This window comes from Macaca nemestrina, unplaced genomic scaffold, assembly GCF_043159975.1.
Source record: "Macaca nemestrina isolate mMacNem1 unplaced genomic scaffold, mMacNem.hap1 Scaffold_47, whole genome shotgun sequence".
In the NCBI taxonomy this organism is placed as follows: domain Eukaryota; kingdom Metazoa; phylum Chordata; class Mammalia; order Primates; family Cercopithecidae; genus Macaca; species Macaca nemestrina.
The window spans coordinates 24408-40938 of record NW_027257676.1 but is presented as its reverse complement, the minus strand read 5'-3'; the positions used below and the strand labels follow the sequence as shown (position 1 = coordinate 40938).

Below are 16531 nucleotides of genomic sequence, written 5' to 3'. Positions count from 1 at the left end.
ACTGAGTTCTACTACAAGTCCCAGGCTTATGATATTTTCTTTAATTTATTGCCTTGAATTTTTCATTCTCTGAATGCAGATCATTAAATTTTCATTGCACTATGATAATGCTAGAGATGAAACAAGGCTCTCTATTTTAAACTCCAGTTGTTTATCTTTGATCAGTTTATCCTTTGCTTAGAACAAACATGGATCTTTCTGTTTTTTTTTTTTATGTAGTTGTCAAATAAACTTATTCTGTTTTTATGGTATACTTTATATTTTACATATCCATGTATGTTTGCTCTTTCAAAAAGTATACATTCTTTAGAAACACACTTTCTAAGTGCTCTTCTGGGCATTTAGTGCTTAGTAGCTGCTTCACTTTCCTGGACTTATAAGTAAACTATGTTATAAAACTTGAGTAATTGCATAAGTTTTTTAAAGGGTAAAAGGGGTACCCATCACCTCAAGCATTTATCAATTCTTTGTGTTACAAATGCTCCAATTATACTCTTTTAATTACTTTAAAATGTACAATAAATTATTGTTGACTCTAGTCACCATGTTGTGCTGTCAAATACTAAGTCTAATTCATTCTAACTGTATTTCTGTACTCATTACCTGTCCCCACTCCCCCCACCGCACCCACCACCCTTCCTAGCTTCTGGTAATCATCATTCTACTCTCTATCTCCATGAGTTCAATTGCTTTAAGTTTTAGTTCTTACAAATAAGTGACAACATGTGAGGTTTGTCTTTATGTGCCTGGTTAATTTCACTTAACACAGTATCCTCCTGTTCCATCCATGTTGTTGCAAATGACAAGATTCCATTCTTTTTTTATGACTGAATAGTACTCTATAGTGTGTATGTACCACATTTTCAGTATTCATTTATCTGTTGACAGACAAGTAAGTTGCTTCCAAACCTTGGCTATTGTAAATAGTGCTGCAATAAACATGAGAGTGCAGATATCTCTTTGATATACTGATTTCCTTTTTGGGGAGTACTGATAAAAGAAAAGCTTCAGCCAAATTAAATTTAAAGGAGTTTAATTGAGCAATGAATGATTTGCAAATCAGGCATCTCCCAGAATCACAGCAGATTCACAGAGACTCAGGGCAGACACATAGTGGAAGAAGATTTATAGACAAAAAAAGGGAAATGACGTACAGAAATTGAAAGTGAGGTACAGAACAGCTGGATTGGTTACAGCTTGGTGTATGCCTTATTTGAACATACTTTGAACACACAGCGGTGTATGAAAGGTTGAAGTATGGCTGCTGGGATTGGCCAAGAGTTACCTATTGTTACAGGTGCATACTACTAAGTTAGGTTTTCAATTTTGTCTGCCTATTAAGCTAGGTTACAGTTTATCACCAAGGACTCAAATATAGAAGTACAGAGTCCTTTTCAGGCCATATTTAGTTTGTTTTAACAGTATATACCTGGTAGTGAGATTGCTGGATCATGTGGTAGTTCTATTTTTAGTTTTTTGAGAAACCCCCATACTGTTCTCCATAGTGATTTACTAATTTACATTCCCACCAGCAGTGTACAAGTGTTCCTTTTTTCCCACATTCCTACCAACATTCATTATTGCCTGTCCTTTGCATAAAAGCCATTTTAACTAACATGGAAGTGTAGTTGTGATTTCATTGTAGTTTTGATTTACATTTCTCTGACAGTCAATGATATTGAGCACCTTTTCATATACCCATTTGCCATTTGTATGTCTCCTTTTGAGAAATGCTTGTTCATATCTTTTGTCCATTTTTAAGTCAGATTATTAGGTTTTTTTTCCTATGGAGTTATTTGGACTTCTTATACATTCTGATTATTAATTCTTTATCAGATGGATACAATGTAGATATGTTCTCCCATTCTGTGGGTTGCTTTTTCAGTTTGTTGATTGTTTCCCTTGCTGTGCAGAAGCTTGTTAACTTAATGTGATGCTATTTGTCCATTATCACTTTGATCACCTGGAGTAATCAGTTTTGTTCCTTGGAATTATCCAGATCAGTTATTCATATTTTCTATATTTATGCTAATTTATAAAAATCCCAAACACCTATATGCTATAAACCATCTTTCATGGAAAGTGAATTGATTTTAGAATTGAATTAATGGGGAATCATTGAAAGGTCTTATGTACCTAAATGATCAATAGTTAAATCTCAATATCCAACCCTTAAAAATGAACATTTTTGTGTATCAGCTGTTACACAGTTTCAGCAATCCTTACTACTATTCGACCCAGCAATCCGATTACTGGATATATACCCAGAGGAATATAAATCATTCTGCCATGAAGACACATGCATGCAAATATTCTTTGCAGTGCTATTCACAGTAGCAAAGACATAGAATCAACCTAAATGTCCATCAGTGGCAGATTAGATTAAGAAAATGTGGTACCTATATACCCAATTCTCTTGCCTCAGCCTCCCGAGTAGCTGGAATTATGGGCACGCCCCCCCACACCCACCTAATTTTTGTATTTTTAGTAGAGATGGGGTTTCACCATGTCAGCCAGGTTCCTCTCAAACTCTGAACCTCAAGTGATCTGCCCGACTCGGCCTCCCAAAGTACTGGGATTACAGGTGTGAGTCACTGTGCTCCGTCCCTTTGCACTATATTTAAGTGATGAAATTTTCGGACACTGAGGTAGCCTCATTCCACAAGTTTGGATCTGAGGCATTTTCACTATTGCTTCCTCCCATGTATTTCCCAGTTTGCAGGTCAGTTTCTTGTTTTAACTCATCAGTGACACAGTGGGTTATATAGCTTTGAATTTCAAACAATATTTTTTTAAATTTCTTTTTGCTGATTTTTATCTATGTTAATTTTAACTGGACATGTTCCATAGATGGGCATCACTAAATATATTTTTCATTCTGTAATTTGATGGATTTTCACATCTCAAGCCAGCTAAGAGTGTGGGAAATATGACTGCTTAAAGCACAGGTATCACAAGTGATTCGTATTCACGATGGTAATCCAGATAAGGGTGTACCATTGTACCTGGCCCACAGCACTCAGTAACTGTCACCTTTGATTTCTTTTATTTATTTATTTATTTGAGACGGAGTTTTGCTCTGTCCCCCAGACTGGAGTGCAATGGCTTGATCTCTGCTCACTACAACCTGCGCCTCCCAGGTTCAAGTGATTCTCCTGCCTCAGTCTCTCTCTTTTTCTTTTTTTGAGATGGAGTCTTGCTCTGTTGCCCAGGCTGGAGTGCAGTGGCGTGATCTCGACTCACTGCAAGCTCCACTTCCCGGGTTCACACCATTCTCCTGCCTCAGCCTCCAGAGAAGCTGGGACTACTGGTGCCTGCCACCACGCCCACCTTATTTTTTTGTATTTTCAGTAGGGACAGGGTTTCACTGTGCTAGCCAGGATGGTCTGGATCTCCCTACCTCATGATCTGGCCACCTCGGCCTTCCCATGTCCTGGGATTATAGGTGTGAGCCACGGTGCCCTGCCCTGCCTCAGTCTCTTGAGTAGCTGGGATTACAGGCACCCGCTACCACGCCCAGCTAATTTTTGTATTTTTACTGCAGATGAGCTTTCACCATGTTTGCCAGGCTGGTCTTGAACCTCAAATGATCTGCCCGCCTCGGCCTCCCAAAGTGCTAGGATTACAGGTGTGAGCTACCGCGCCCAGCTTGTCACCTTGATTTAAATGAATGTAGCTTTTTTAGTGTCTTGGTGTTTGTTAACTTCTGTGGAGTTTGATACTGCTCATTTTGCTGCTTGTTCTGTTTTTCCAGAGTCCCCTTATCACTTGACCTGCTGTCACATTATATTTGATTTATTACAGATACCCCATCAGCCTGGGTCTCTCTTTACAGCCTTTGTACACATACGTCTACACATAGGGACTTGGATTATCTCAGGATCCCACATCCTCACTGTCCCTCATCCCCCCTACCCTGCCACCCCCAGCCAGTACCTTTCTGAAGTTTTCTAGTCCTTCCTTTTCGTTTGTGCTCCTTAAAGCCCAGCCCCATACCTGACTTTGGTTCCCACTGAGTTCTGTTACAAGGATTCCACATTTGTGGATATTAAATCTTTGGCAAGGTCATTTACCTGGGCTGAGTAAGGCTGATCCTCCTTCCTAAACACCCACCCAATGGGAGAGGCTGATACTCAACATGCAAACCTTGTTTTTTAATTCTCCAGGCAAAGTGATGTTGGAAGACATTCTGGCGGGGGTGGTGTGTGAAGATTTACAACTAATTTTTGAATATCTGCTTCGTGATAGGTCTCAGAGGTGCCTTGTGGGTGTGGCTTTGGAGGGATGATTACGAGGAAATTGTGGATATTAGGGAAGTCAGGAAAGGAAAATATCACTCACAATTCAACAATTCAGAGAAAGCTCCTAAGGGAATTTCTGGCTGCTTGATGTCCAGAGGCCAGGTCCTCACTTTGTATCAAGGCTCAGGACTATGGATAGAGAAATTATGGGGCACCAAAAAAACTCAGTAATCAAGATAAACAAAATTTTAATGTAATATCTTTAAAAATACAAATTGATGCATAAAGAAAACACCCATGTTGAACAAAACAGTTACAATGTTGCCTCCTCTTCAGCACCACCCCACCCGCCAGAAGTTTCTTCCAAGCCGCACCTGTAAGATAAGAAAAAGATAAAATAAAAACCTGTAAGAGAAAAGATAAAAATGGGGTGGGCCTGGGGGCTTATGCCTGTAATCCCAGCACAATGGGAGGCCAAGGCAGGTGGATCACTTCAGGTTGGGTGTTCAAGACCAGGTTGGGCAACATGGCAAAACACCGTTGCTACTAAAAATACAAAAAAAAAAAAAAAAATTAGCTGGGCATGGTGGCAGGCACCTGTAATCCCAGCCACTTGGGAGGCTGAGGCAGGAGAATCACTTGAACCCGGGAGGCAGAGGTTGCAATGAGCCGAGATCACACCATTGCACTCCAGTCTGGGTGACAGAGCAAGATTCTGTCAAAAAAAAAAAAAAAGACTCTCAGGAATTTCTGGCTCAAGTCTCCCATCCTCACCACCACGACCACCAGGCGGTCTTTTGCTGTTCACCCAGGTCCAGCCTCCATCCCCTAAAATCCCGGGGAAATGTGACAAGACTCTCCCCATCTCCATTCCAGGAGTTTGTCGCAAGCCAATCTTGCTCTCTCTGAAAACAGCCTTGGGGTTCCTTGTCCTGGTACACCCTCCTACTGTAGGGGACACAGGGCCAGTGTTACCTACAAACCAGGAGTCCCGGCAAAGCATCACCTCTCCCTGAGCTGCTTCTGTCCCAACCTGGCATCTGCTCGGAGAAGGGCACACCAGGGAGGAGACTTGTGTGGTGAGCTCAGGTCACCTTCACGGGAAGGTCAGTGCATACCGGCCAACCTGGACCACATTTTCCAGAATCCTTCAGCAGTACTGCGATGCTATTGTGGTCAGCAGACCTCATTGGCTCACAGTGAAACTTGTCAATGTCACCTGGGCATCTTAACAGTGGGCTCCTAAACTTGGCTGTATGTGCTGTGCAGATGTCAGAGGCACCCTGTGTGGGCAAAACCAACTGCTTTCCCGCCTCTCTAGCTCCAAAACTACAATCCCCAGAGGCCTCTGTGGTCACTTCTACTACCCATCATACACACCTTCCGTGTCACGTTAACATCAGAAGCACTTCTGGTCTGTGGCCCCGGCTGGTTAGGCTGGTTGGCACCCAGCAAGGCCTCCCTCCAGGTCTTCCCCACACCTCTGCACCTTGTTATCTGACCGGCTTCAGGATCCGCAGGGAGCATCCGTGTTCCATGGGTGCCCTATAGGCAGTCAGCATGCCCCTCTGCGTGTCCCTGTGTTTCTCACGGGGATGAAGGCTGGGAGCCGTAGAGCTGTCTCAGAACTCAGGTGCTCTCCTGTGGGCACCTGCAGGCCATTTTCCTTTCACTGGAGCCCACAGGGTTAGAGACAAACCCTCACTCTGGGGCTTGGGGACAAGGGCTTCACTCCCTGGCCTGAGTTTGGAGCTAAGCTTGAGGGTGCTTGGTCAGCCTGGGGCCCCTCTGGATGGGAATTTGCTGCCCTGGTGATTTCTGTGACATCCCTGAGCCCAACTGTGGGGCTCTGGAGTGGACTGCGCTTCACCTCCACTGAAGGGGTTTTCCACCTGAGAGTCAAAAAAGAGGTGAGATTACCTGTAATTCCATCTTGGCTGTCAAGAGGATGGATCCCCTTACCTTTTCTTGCCCTGGAGGCTGCCTGGTTGGTACTGGGGAAAGTTCATTCCTAGTCCTGGAAGAGCAGCTCATTCTAACCGGAGTCCTCCCTCAGCATTCCTTTCTGCTCCATCCATACCGCAGTCATGAAGTCGTTAATTGTAAACACATATGGAATGGTTTAAATAAAAGTACAGAGATGTGTGTGCTTAATTGTTCAGTGATGTGGATGAAGGGCAGGGACATCAGAGATGCCTGTGACTTCAAGGGGTTGGGGAGGACTCCCAGAAGTAGGGCTGTCTCAGCTGCCCCTGACCGGTTTGATACCTTGGAGATTAGGGGGAAGGCATTCCAGTGGGAGGCGCAAAGGAAGCACAGTCTCAGAGGCTGGGCTCTTGCTATGGTGTGGAAGGATTATGGTGGCCAAGGGCCTTCTTAAGATTGATTTTTAAATATACATAGGTGAAGATACAGACTAGCTATTCACACATAGAACAAGGAGAAGCTTGATACAGGCTAACTTGAATTTTACATTCGAGAGCATTTTCAGCTTCTGGAAATTGGGACATTTCACCCAAAATTCCAGATTCCCTGCTTCTCTGAAAATAAATCTGCCCTAACCCTTCACTATTTTTTTTTTTGAAACAGAGTTTCACTCTTGTTACCCAGGCTGGGGTGCAGTGGCACAATCTCCACTCACCACAACCTCTGCCACCTAGGTTCAAACGATTCTCCTGCCTCAGCCTCCTGAGTAGCTGGGATTTACAGGCATGTGCCACCACGCCTGGCTAATTTTCTTGTACTTTTTTTTTTAGTAGAGATGGAGTTTCACCATGTTGGTCAGGCAGGTCTTGAACTCCTGACCTCCGGTGATCCACCCACCTTGGCCTCCCAAAGTGCTGGGATTATAGGTGTGAGTCACCTCACTTGGCCAGTCTGCACTATTTCTTAGTGTCAGACAATTTGAGCTAAACAATGTCTTTCTCATTAGGATGTGACCTTCAGGGTTTAATTTTTGTATTTTTAGTATAGACAAGGTTTCTTTTTTCTTTTTTTTTTTTTCAGGTAGATTTTCACTCTTGTCACCCAGGCTGGAGTGCAGTGGCATGATCTCAGCTCACTGCAACCTCCACCTCCTGGGTACAAGCAATTCTCCTTCCTCAGCCTCCTGAGTAGCTGGGATTACAGGTGCCTGCCACCACACCCGGCTAATTTTTTATAGTTTTAGTAGACACGGGATTCACCAGGTTGGGCAGACTGGTCTAGTGTCAAACTCCTGACCTTCAGTGGTCTGCGGGCTGCAGCCTCCCAAAGTGTGGGATTACCTGGCCTACACTGGCTAATTCCTTGTGTGTTTAAAGAGATGGGGTTTCACCATGTTGGCCAGGATGGTCTTGATCTCCTCACCTTGTGATCTGCTGGCCTCAGCCTCCCAAAGAGCTGGAATTAGAGGTGTGAGCCACTGCACCCGGCCTCAATGTAGCTTTTTATCAAAGTATTTATGTAGGAAAAATTAATCAAAGGGCACAAGCATTTCAATACTTACGTTGTTTAAGATGAAATCTGTGGCTGGAAGAGTGCCAGACACATAAAAATGTTTCGTGCATGAAGGAATCACAACTTAAATAAACAAATTTGAAGGAAGTAAGTAAAAAATGATTTTCTGTTGTTTGTTTTGTTAAGTTATTTTGGAAATGTGATTAATCATGTATGTCAAGGGAGTTGTTAAGAATTTCCAGATACTCTGATATGTATGACATCATAATCATACCAAATAAAGCAAGGCTATTTTAGGAAATTAGGTTTCACTGCCAAGGACCTTTACATGAGAAGATAAATTAAAATTACTGTTAAATTTGTAACAATTAGATGGACTGGCAGGCAAATTGTGTCATTTTTTTCTCAGCATTTTTTCTTTCCCTTGATTCAATAAAACAAAGTTAAATGCCAGCTATCTGCAGAACACTCACTAGACTATGTTTAATGATATGTGAAACACAGCCTGCACACTCACAGATTCTTGCCATGGTCCTGTTCCCTTCTTTTCAAAACCTGTGTTACCCTGTGGCTAGATTTCTCAATGAGATGAAAGAGAGAGAGGAATGAGAACCATCTTCTTTGAGGTCGCTCTGCACCGCTCCTGCAGGTAGACAATGACCTCTCCGGTGAGGCTGTTATCCTTGGCTGGGGGGTAGCGGTCTTAATCCTAGAAAAGAGGCCTCTCAGGGTGGAGAGGTGATTTAAATCCTTACCAGATAGACACAGCTCCCCACCTCGTCCAGACTTTCACAAACCCAAACTGGAACCACAGAAAAATGACTGATAACCGGCCACATGCCCCAGGCAGAGATGCAGGGAGAGGCTGACCAGAGGGAAGGTCAACGTACAAGATACCACCCTCCGGCGCATAGGGCACATGTATCCCAACACACACACACACACACGGACACACACGGACACAGAGTGAAAGAGTAAGAAAGGAGAGAGAGAGAAATAAGAGACGTAGGCACACACACAAACGCACAAAGACATATGGCAGTGGCAGGGTAACACCCACTCCCAGGCAGCCCCTGAGGCTGCCGGGTTCTGCTCTCTGTGACTATGACCCGTGGGTAAGAGAGCAGCCCATGGACACACAAGCAAATCTCTCCTCTTTTGAAGAGACTCACTGGCACACCGTCAGTCGGTGCAGGCCTCAGCCTGGGATCCCACGCTGCTTCCCAGGCCCTCCACCCACGGTTTCTTCCTACTGGACGACCCTCCGTGAATCCTGGCCTCCAAGACCATCCTGTCTATGCCCTGGCGAGGGTTGGTCTTAGCCCCGACTCTGACTAATCCCTCTAACCCCAGGTGCTGGGGAGGTGGACGCAAGAGAATCACTTGAACCCGGGCGGAAGACTTTGCAGTGAGCTGAGATCCCGCCACTGCACTCCAGACTGGGTGACAGTGAGACACCGACTACATTGAAAAAAAAAAAATATGGTGGAGCGGGGGCTGCGGGGACTGAGGTGGTGTCAGGTGAAGCGAAGATTGGGAGAGAGGCCTCCTTGACGCTCCGCAAATCCTGGCCTGAGGCTGGGATCTCTCGCTGCCTTCCCGGAGATCTGCCTGAGGTTTTTTTCCTCCTGAGGTTTCTTCCTGCTGGGTGATTATCCGTGAATCCCGGCCTGTGGAGACCATCCTGTTAACGCCCTGGCCAGGACTGCTCTCAGCCCCGACTCTGACGCACTATCACACAGGGCTACTACTTCGCCATCCCCAGAAAATGGTGTCAATCGCTGTGACCAAAACGGCGGCTCAGGCCTCGCGCATGAGCACTGGCGAGGCCGACTCCCCCTTTGCTCCGGAGAGTCAGACTGGGGACCCCTTAAAAAATGGCAGAGACGCGACGCTACAGGGACTGGGGCAGCAGTGGCAGCAGCAGAGCAGTCCAAGGCGGCGGGTGGGAAGAGGACTAGGAGAGGGGCCTGCGCGAGAGCCAGGGTCAGACCCATAGGGGTCCTATCGTCAGGACCTTCTTGATTGGTCTTCTGCTTTGGTTCCCGGTGGAGGAGGAGCTTCGGGGTTCCCGCTTGTCTCTCTGGACACCTCTTCGAATCCAATAACGGATCTGAGTGGGTGATCAGGAATGGGGTTACAATGTAGGGAGGAGGGAAGGGCCTCGCTGGGGCACAGAAAGATCCCAAGAGCCGCAAGGCCTGCTGTCTGCTGAAAATGAACTGGCCCATGAGCTCACTGCCTCCTTCCTTCCTGAATGGAGCAGTAGTTTGCCTTTGTCTCATAGGCCCGGGGAATTCAAAATCCCGACACAGCTTTCCACAACACATGCAACAAGAGACAGAGGCAAGTCCGAGATAGAGCCAAAGTGACCACACGTGGCACTGACGTCCCCTAAGAGCAGATGGAGTGAGCGTGTGTCTTTGACACCGTATGGGACGATGCTGAGACGGACAGAGAGGTTGAGGTGTGAGCCCCTGGGCCACTGGGATCTCCCACAGAAAACTGAGGAAAAGCCAAGCACACTTGAAAACCTGCGAGACAAGGCCTTTGTCCGAGTACAAGCCACATACAGGGATGCCTGCCAGAGGGGCCCAGAGGTTTTGACAAAGTATACCCCACAGACATCCCGCCACCAGACCGCTCACCAGACACCACCTCCCGTGATAACCAACAAAACCCAATCCCTTTGGCTGCTTGAAATCCGTGGGAGTCAAAAGATTCAGTGCTTGAAGATACTTTCCCCAGGAGAAGAGGAATATGAAGGACCTCAGGAAAAACAGAAAAAGAGCAGGGGGGAGGCAACACTGCCTTTCCCGGCAGGCAAAGGTAACCATGGTGGGGTCGCTTCATGCTAGCCAAGGACTGAACACACAGCCATCACATGGGACCTGAAGACCAAGGGAAGCCCCTGTCATAGACAGGTATGAGGCCCAGAGATCCAGAGTAATCAAACCTGACCAGTCAATGAGAAATAGGATAGGAGACAGAAGCAATCATGAAACAAAAATGGAGGAAATATCTCTCTGATGAACTCGGAACTGTTTTCTGTTAAACACAATTATCCAGACAACGAAGGTTCTACGCTTCTCAGACAGGAAGCGGAAGGGCAGAGGAAATGCTACACCTGTCCTAGAAGACAAGGCCAGTCACGACGGCCTACTGATCATGCCAGGCAAGCCACACAGACATGAGGAGAAAGAGGGAGAGGAAGACAGCTTCCCTGTGAGAGACACGTGTGGAAGCCAAGAGATCCAGGGTCATGGAACCTGCCCAAGCCAGCAGAAACAGGTTTGGAGAGAGAGACCGTCACGACACGGATCTCCCACGACTGTCTCCCTGACGGACTGGGAAGCGATCTGTGTTGAAGACATTCAGCCAGACCGAGAAGCATCTAGGCCCCTGAGAAACGGGGGAGACAGAGCAAGAGGGAGGGCAGAGCAGAGGCCGGAGCCCAGGCCGCTTACTGCTCGGTGCCACCGCCGGGGGCCTAAGGGGAGGGTTGCCCAAAGGCCGACTTGTCCGGAGAGGCCAGCGTTCCAGGGACTGGGAGGCTTGGCATCTCCCCTTCCCGGCTTCCTCTTCAAGCTTCTGCCGGGGTGTGGCTTCATGTCTCAGAGAAGCGCCGTGAAAAGGTCCAAGCGTCTCCTCTGAGGCGGGTGTGCTCCTCTCTTGCAGGGCGACGAGCTCCTCTGGGGCTTTTTGTCCCTGGCTGGACTGTGGTTATCTTGATCCTAGGAGAGAGTCCGCTGGCTCGGCAAGGGTAATGAGATTTCCACAGCTGCGGGGAAGACGCATCTCCTCACGTGGTCGAGGCCCTCAGGGACCCAAAGTGGAACGGCGGCGGAAACCATTGACAAGCCGCCACATGAGCCAGGCACAGAGGCAGAAAGAGGCTCAGCAGAGCCAGGCCGACACGCAAGAAGTCGCTTTTGGGCGCACAGGGCGCGAAAGTCCGAACACACACACGCGTACGGGCGCGCGCACACACACACACACACACACACACACACACACACAAACCGGCAGAAAGAGGGAACGACGCAGAGAGTGAGGGCCAGAGAGAGAAGAGAGAATGGGAGAGACACGGACACACGCAGTCACACAGCAGCGGCACAGAAACACACCCCCGCAGGCAACCCCTGACGCTGCAGGCTTCTGCTCCGGGCGTGAAGGTCCCTCGGGGGAGAGAGCAGCCCACGGACACGCGGGCGGACCTGTCCTGCACATCACGGGGCCAAGACTTTTGGGGAGACTCACCCCAACAGCGTCCGGGCAGGCCTGAGGCTGGGACGACGCGCCGCTTCCCCCGGACTCCGCCTGCGGTTTTGTCATCCTGGCCGGCGCATTGCGACTCCCGGCGTCGTCCGTCCGGAGACGTTCCCGTCGACCCCGTGGAGAGGTGAGGCAGGAGCCTCGCAGCCCCGACACCCAAGCACCGCCACGGAGGGCTCCTGCTTTGCCAAGCCTCGGGGGCCGGTTTCTAAGACAACCGTGGGAATCACTGTGACGGGAGGGGCCGCTGGAGCCTCGCGCATGCGCACTGGTCCTGCCGCGCCGGGCCCACTCGCGCTCCCCACCTGGAAGTCAGGCTGCGGCCCCTTTAAACAACGGCGGCTGCGCGGGGCGCCGGGGCCCGGGATGGGGTGGGAGGGGGCGTGTGTGTGGTGGGGCAGGGGGGAGGGGGGGGCCGCTGGGGACTCCCGCTGCAGCCCCGGCGGCCGCCGGATCCGGGCTCCAGCAGGGGGCGGCGTGGGAGAAGGGGCCGCGGGCATCCCAGTACCAAGACCCCCGGAGTCCTGTCTTCAGGACCTCCTTGAGCCGACTTCCACCGGTGGAGGGGGAGCTTCAGGGCGTCTGCTGGGGTCTCAGGACTCCTCTTCAGATGGGATTTTGGACCCCTCCGGGTGAGAAAGGATGGGCTCGCCATCATCTGCTGAGGCAGGCGGGGCCTCACTGCAGCACAGAATCATCCCCTGGGCCTTAAGGCGTGGTGTCAGCTGAAAATTCACTGACCCATGAGTCCTCGGCCTCCCTCCCCCTCTGAAAGAGCGGCGGCCTTCCCCACCCCCCACCCCCCACCCCGCACCCCCCACGCTTGCAAAAGCCCCGGGGCTCCTGCAAGCTGCTACTGCCTTCCAGGACACGCGCAAACAGGGACAGGGGCGGTTCCGCGGCGGAGCCCATGGCCCCACGCGTGGCACTGGCGTATCCCCGAGCCGACGATGGGAACGTGTGCCAGCCCGGGCATACGGGGCGACGGCGAAACCAACAGCGGTGTCCAGGCCCGTGCCCGGTGGAAGAGGGTCCCAAGGGACCTGTCCGTCCATTCCAAGGGAAACCAAAGAAGGCCCGGGATCCAGGAGGGGGCCAGAAGATTCACGGAGTCAGTCCACCCAGGAGCAGAGGAGAGGCTGTCCCTCAAGAATGAGACGGGAAGTGCAGAGGGGAAATGCCACACCGCCTGTCCAAGAAGACCAGGCCAGTCACGGGCTCGCCTACCGCTCGTGCTAGGCAAGCCACCCAGCCATGAGGTGAAACAGGGAGAGCAAGACAGCTTCCCTGTCGGAGACACGTGTGGAAGCCAAGAGCTCCAGGGTCATGGAACCTGCCCAAGCCAGCAGAAACAGGTTTGGAGAGAGAGACCGTCACGACACGGATCTCCCACGACTGTCTCCCTGACGGACTGGGAAGCGATCTGTGTTGAAGACATTCAGCCAGACCGAGAAGCGTCTAGGCCCCTGAGAAACGGGGGAGACAGAGCAAGAGGGAGGGCAGAGCAGAGGCCGGAGCCCAGGCCGCTTACTGCTCGGTGCCACCGCCGGGGGCCTAAGGGGAGGGTTGCCCAAAGGCCGACTTGTCCGGAGAGGCCAGCGTTCCAGGGACTGGGAGGCTTGGCATCTCCCCTTCCCGGCTTCCTCTTCAAGCTTCTGCCGGGGTGTGGCTTCATGTCTCAGAGAAGCGCCGTGAAAAGGTCCAAGCGTCTCCTCTGAGGCGGGTGTGCTCCTCTCTTGCAGGGCGACGAGCTCCTCTGGGGCTTTTTGTCCCTGGCTGGACTGTGGTTATCTTGATCCTAGGAGAGAGTCCGCTGGCTCGGCAAGGGTAATGAGATTTCCACAGCTGCGGGGAAGACGCATCTCCTCACGTGGTCGAGGCCCTCAGGGACCCAAAGTGGAACGGCGGCGGAAACCATTGACAAGCCGCCACATGAGCCAGGCACAGAGGCAGAAAGAGGCTCAGCAGAGCCAGGCCGACACGCAAGAAGTCGCTTTTGGGCGCACAGGGCGCGAAAGTCCGAACACACACACGCGTACGGGCGCGCATACACACACACACACACACACACACACACACACACACACACACACACAAACCGGCAGAAAGAGGGAACGACGCAGAGAGTGAGGGCCAGAGAGAGAAGAGAGAATGGGAGAGACACGGACACACGCAGTCACACAGCAGCGGCACAGAAACACACCCCCGCAGGCAACCCCTGACGCTGCAGGCTTCTGCTCCGGGCGTGAAGGTCCCTCGGGGGAGAGAGCAGCCCACGGACACGCGGGCGGACCTGTCCTGCACATCACGGGGCCAAGACTTTTGGGGAGACTCACCCCAACAGCGTCCGGGCAGGCCTGAGGCTGGGACGACGCGCCGCTTCCCCCGGACTCCGCCTGCGGTTTTGTCATCCTGGCCGGCGCATTGCGACTCCCGGCGTCGTCCGTCCGGAGACGTTCCCGTCGACCCCGTGGAGAGGTGAGGCAGGAGCCTCGCAGCCCCGACACCCAAGCACCGCCACGGAGGGCTCCTGCTTTGCCAAGCCTCGGGGGCCGGTTTCTAAGACAACCGTGGGAATCACTGTGACGGGAGGGGCCGCTGGAGCCTCGCGCATGCGCACTGGTCCTGCCGCGCCGGGCCCACTCGCGCTCCCCACCTGGAAGTCAGGCTGCGGCCCCTTTAAACAACGGCGGCTGCGCGGGGCGCCGGGGCCCGGGATGGGGTGGGAGGGGGCGTGTGTGTGGTGGGGCAGGGGGGAGGGGGGGGCCGCTGGGGACTCCCGCTGCAGCCCCGGCGGCCGCCGGATCCGGGCTCCAGCAGGGGGCGGCGTGGGAGAAGGGGCCGCGGGCATCCCAGTACCAAGACCCCCGGAGTCCTGTCTTCAGGACCTCCTTGAGCCGACTTCCACCGGTGGAGGGGGAGCTTCAGGGCGTCTGCTGGGGTCTCAGGACTCCTCTTCAGATGGGATTTTGGACCCCTCCGGGTGAGAAAGGATGGGCTCGCCATCATCTGCTGAGGCAGGCGGGGCCTCACTGCAGCACAGAATCATTCCCTGGGCCTTAAGGCGTGGTGTCAGCTGAAAATTCACTGACTCATGAGTCCTCGGCCTCCCTCCCCCTCTGAAAGAGCGGCGGCCTTCCCCACCCCCCACCCCCCACCCCGCACCCCCCACGCTTGCAAAAGCCCCGGGGCTCCTGCAAGCTGCTACTGCCTTCCAGGACACGCGCAAACAGGGACAGGGGCGGTTCCGCGGCGGAGCCCATGGCCCCACGCGTGGCACTGGCGTATCCCCGAGCCGACGATGGGAACGTGTGCCAGCCCGGGCATACGGGGCGACGGCGAAACCAACAGCGGTGTCCAGGCCCGTGCCCGGTGGAAGAGGGTCCCAAGGGACCTGTCCGTCCATTCCAAGGGAAACCAAAGAAGGCCCGGGATCCAGGAGGGGGCCAGAGATTCACGGAGTCAGTCCACCCAGGAGCAGAGGAGAGGCTGTCCCTCAAGAATGAGACGGGAAGTGCAGAGGGGAAATGCCACACCGCCTGTCCAAGAAGACCAGGCCAGTCACGGGCTCGCCTACCGCTCGTGCTAGGCAAGCCACCCAGCCATGAGGTGAAACAGGGAGAGCAAGACAGCTTCCCTGTCGGAGACACGTGTGGAAGCCAAGAGCTCCAGGGTCATGGAACCTGCCCAAGCCAGCAGAAACAGGTTTGGAGAGAGAGACCGTCACGACACGGATCTCCCACGACTGTCTCCCTGACGGACTGGGAAGCGATCTGTGTTGAAGACATTCAGCCAGACCGAGAAGCGTCTAGGCCCCTGAGAAACGGGGGAGACAGAGCAAGAGGGAGGGCAGAGCAGAGGCCGGAGCCCAGGCCGCTTACTGCTCGGTGCCACCGCCGGGGGCCTAAGGGGAGGGTTGCCCAAAGGCCGACTTGTCCGGAGAGGCCAGCGTTCCAGGGACTGGGAGGCTTGGCATCTCCCCTTCCCGGCTTCCTCTTCAAGCTTCTGCCGGGGTGTGGCTTCATGTCTCAGAGAAGCGCCGTGAAAAGGTCCAAGCGTCTCCTCTGAGGCGGGTGTGCTCCTCTCTTGCAGGGCGACGAGCTCCTCTGGGGCTTTTTGTCCCTGGCTGGACTGTGGTTATCTTGATCCTAGGAGAGAGTCCGCTGGCTCGGCAAGGGTAATGAGATTTCCACAGCTGCGGGGAAGACGCATCTCCTCACGTGGTCGAGGCCCTCAGGGACCCAAAGTGGAACGGCGGCGGAAACCATTGACAAGCCGCCACATGAGCCAGGCACAGAGGCAGAAAGAGGCTCAGCAGAGCCAGGCCGACACGCAAGAAGTCGCTTTTGGGCGCACAGGGCGCGAAAGTCCGAACACACACACGCGTACGGGCGCGCATACACACACACACACACACACACACACACACACACACACACACAAACCGGCAGAAAGAGGGAACGACGCAGAGAGTGAGGGCCAGAGAGAGAAGAGAGAATGGGAGAGACACGGACACACGCAGTCACACAGCAGCGGCACAGAAACACACCCCCGCAGGCAACCCCTGACGCTGCAGG

At 52.1% G+C, this 16531-nt stretch overlaps 1 long non-coding RNA gene across 2 annotated transcripts; it reads right to left on the bottom strand.

Annotated features, from left to right (window-relative positions):
• Positions 1-4472: 4472 nt before the first annotated feature.
• LOC139361393 (uncharacterized) lies at positions 4473-11932 on the bottom strand. 2 transcript variants are annotated; one of them, XR_011618960.1, is made up of 3 exons: positions 5622-11124; positions 4839-4956; positions 4473-4615 (listed from the first exon to the last, which is right to left on the bottom strand). It is a non-coding gene; the product is annotated as an uncharacterized lncRNA (long non-coding RNA). The 2 variants fall into 2 exon arrangements; XR_011618961.1 differs by lacking the exon at positions 4839-4956 and having other exon boundaries at positions 5622-11932.
• Positions 11933-16531: the final 4599 nt, after the last annotated feature.